Source organism: Gadus macrocephalus, chromosome 8 (genome assembly GCF_031168955.1).
Source record: "Gadus macrocephalus chromosome 8, ASM3116895v1".
NCBI lineage: Eukaryota > Metazoa > Chordata > Actinopteri > Gadiformes > Gadidae > Gadus > Gadus macrocephalus.
Window position 1 is genome coordinate 16,826,245 of NC_082389.1, and position 4,088 is coordinate 16,830,332.

A 4,088-nucleotide genomic window follows, 5' to 3' on the forward strand; every position below is an offset into this window, starting at 1 on the left:
ACTGAATCATTGTCTTTACATATTTACGGTGAGGAACCTAGGAAGAGGAGAGAGAGCATAAGGACAGATTGGACTGGTCGCTTCCAGCTAGAATCATACTTCGGCCACAGATGCAATCTTTTAGATAGAACATTTTCAAATAGATGAGAGAAAGAGAGAGAGAAGAGAGAGAGAGAGAGAGAGAGAGAGAGAGAGAGAGAGAGAGAGAGAGAGAGAGAGAGAGAGAGAGAGAGAGAGAGAGAGAGAGAGAGAGAGAGAGAGGGAGTTGGAGTAACAGAGAGAGTGAGAGAGAGAGAGGGAGAGAGAGGTCCATTGACCGCAGCAGCGAGTCCTATTTGCTCAACAGGGCCCCCCATTACATATTAATATTGATCGTCGGGTAAGGCGCAAGATTACAGTGACCCAAAACAAGCCATCACATGGGAACCAATACGAGGGGGGAGGGATGCTGTGCTCTTCTTAAAAAGATCCCTCTGTAGGCCCCAGCCTGGCCGTCCATGACACACATTGACTCAATGTTGCATGAAGCTGGAACAGTCAATAATACTAACGGGATGATAGCGCACTGCATGGTCTTCATTGGACCATGTACTTTTAGGGCCCTATCTTGCACCCAGCACAATTGACTTTCTACACCGACGCATGTATCGTTGCTAGTTTGCACTAGTGATGGGTCGTTCGCGACCGAACCAGTTCGAATGAACAAATCTTTAACAAGAACTTAAACAAACTCATACAAACCAAACTTGTCTCATTTGTTCTCAGACTCGACTCCTCCCAGACCCACTAGTCACTGACTCGCTGTTTGTTCACTGACTGTGAGTGGTGAAGAGGGAAGAGGCTTAGGGGCGTCCTTAACCCTAACCTTAACCATCATTGCCTAATTAAGTCTATTATCTTGCTGATATGTTAAACATCCAATGATCAACTAACCCCCCCCCCCCCCCCCCCCATCCCGCTGTGTTTGGTTAAAGTTGTAATGTTGTATTGATTGATGACCGACTTCCACGACGAGGGAGGAGCTGAGTCTGACTGACTCAACTGAGAACCGTGCATTCCATGATTCGATTCACCGCTACTGGAAACTCGACTGAATGAGCGAATGAACGAACGATTCTTCTTGGCGAACAGACCGACGCGAACTGAATCAGGGAAAATAATCATTAAATCCATCCCTAGTTTGCACCCGGCGCAAGGCTGATTTTCCCCCGTGCCACAACACTTGCGCTCTGAGAGGCGTGTTGGGGGAAAAGCAGAGGCGTGTTCTGGCGCAAATGATAGCCTACATGGTGTTATCTCTTAGTGATTGATTTTGCAATTACGCCACTGACCGAAAAAATCCTGGTCTAATGGTGTGTTCCTCAATCCTCGGACGCCAGACTGCCGATTCGAAAGTTGAAGATCTCCCAGCTTTCTTGTGGCATTTCTCAGACGCACGCCCCCTTTTTGTCTTCATCTTTCGGAAATCTGAGAGTAGACCGAGAGCAGTGATGACGCTCTCAACAAATGGCTGCACCCATGAAGAAATGTAGAGTTGTGTAGTTTGTTTTCGGCTGGTTTGGTAAAGAGGCTAATGTAGCTAACAATAACCAACGACCAGCCAATTTCATGAAACAATCACAAAGAAGAACAGGAACGCTCTTTAAATGTTCGATACCGGAAATGACGCTTAAAGTACAACTCGGCTAGCTGGCGTCCTTCAGGAACACACTGTGGGCCCTATCTTGCATCCAGCGCAATTGACTTTCTCCACCGACGCATGCAACTTTGCTTGTTTGCACCCAGCGCAAAGCCGATTTTCCCCCGCAGCAAACCTGCGCCACTAAAACTTGCTCCCTGAGAGGCGTATCGGCGAAAAGCAAAGGTGTGTTCCGGCGCAAATGATACATGGTGCTATCTGACAGATCGTCAAAGCAGTTGCCGACTGACTGACAAATACCTGGTCTAAGTGCCCTAGCAGATAGCGCAGTTGGTGTTGCTATTTTGACGTGCTAGGCAGGTCAGAACTGTAACATAAGCTTACACACACGTAGGCCTATACACAGCACAAACATGCAAACAATGAGCCTAATTTAAATATTATGATGTCAAAGATTGTTCATATGTGTGAAGCTGCATAGAAATAGCCTGTGGATTGTGGAACTTTTTTTCCCACAGGGCTGCATAAATGAACACTGTAGTAGGCTATGCCATGCGTTAAACTAATAATAATAAACTTGAGCAAAGTATATCACACCCTTCCAAAAAAAATCTTGTTTTAGGGTAAATGAAAGAACAGGTGATACAGTGGTAATAAGTTGTAGCCTACTTTTAAATCAATGCATCTGCAAACACTGTAGGCCTACAGCAAACACATAATTTTTTGACACAGACATCGTGTACAAGCCCATAACTTTTAGGATTGATGAGTATTCAATCGTGAGAAAACATAGTTTTACCGCGAGTGAGTGTTTAAAAGAATGAATGAATGATGCTTGGTGCACATTTGTGCAGCCATCTGTTTAAACACCCGCAAACTAAACACGTAATGCATAATACAGTCCATGGCAATGTTTATTGATGGGGGGACAGATGCATATTATGACCACAAGTCGAATCATGTAGGCCTATACAATATTGGTAACAAACAATTTTTGTTAATGTATTGCCGCATATCATCAAATAGACCCACATTTGGGGCCACAGGACCGCATGTGTTAAGTTCTCTTTGCCGAAATTTACATGACGACTCAGTGTTTCTGAAATTGTAGAAGAAAACGCCATATTATTTGGCCATATGGTCCTGCATCTGTCTCAGCGGAGACTGAAAAAGCGCTGTCAAATTATCAACTCGTCAGGTTCAAATGGCTCTTAAAGGGAATGGGAGATGGCACTCTCATTGGTTTATTGCATGTTACGTCCAAAACACGCCTACGGGTATTCATGGTGCGTTTCTGCGAACCGACTCGGACCGACAGTAACTTTTCAGGCTGCAACGGATCCGTCAGCCAACCAGATCGTGGCTGCGTCTGGCAAATACCCATCCCCCATCCGTCAGACACGCCGTCCGTCGTCCGTTGACGGACGGCTGCAGTGGGCAAGCTGCCTCACACCTTGTTCACACTACATGCGTCCGTTGACGGATGGGGGCTTTTTGATGTATCCATGTGTTTTTCCGGGTTGTATTACAAAGGCGATTTCATTGGACAGTGTCCTTGCAAATATTTGCATGACGCAGTCTGATTGGCCGACGGATTCGTCGCTGCCTGAAAAGTTGAACATTTCTAAACTTTTTGACTCAGGCCACGGAGCCGACAGAACGGACGGACCCACAATGCATTTCGCGAGCGCCCCATGCAAAGTCAATGAGATCCGTTGACGGACGCATGCAGTGTGAACAAGGCGTCAGGGCTTGTTCACACTACCTCCGTCCGTCGACGGAGGTAGTGTCCCCCCCCCCCCGTAACACTGTCACCTTTTCTGCTCTGAGGAGTTTGCAGGTCTGGTTTGGGGCAGCGGGTGGTCCTGACCACAGCCGGGAGCTGCTAACCAGCCGCCGCCGCCGGGGGGGGGGGGAACGTTTGGGGGCCTACGCAGCGGACATTCATGTTGTACACCCGGCGTTGCTACCCCAACTTCCCTGCCGCGTCTAGGGATGAACTAGCCCTGCATGCCTTCCTGGACCAGGCAGAACGGGCTGAGGTGGAGCTGTGCTGCCGTCATTGTGGTGCATCCGTGGACGCGGCTGGGGCAGCCCTCCCCCTCGGCACAAAGAACGTGGGGGTCCAGTCCAGGCAGCGGAAGGACCCGGTCCGGACGGCCACCCTTCCCGCCACCGAGACGGCTGGGGCTGCCCGTGCGCTGTGGCTGCACGACGGGGCTGACCTTGAGCCGCAGCAGTGTCGGCAGCTGGGGCTGGTCGAGGACTGCAGGTGGACGGGGCAGAGTGCCTAGGGTTGAGCACCGAAACTCGGTTCCAGTAGGGAACCGGTTCCGACGTAAACGGTTGTAACAAGATCGAATAAGAACGCACATTTCGGTCCCCATGGTGTTGCGGCGTCAACTTGCGTTAGTGCTGGGCGGTATACAGGTTCACACCGAATAACGTT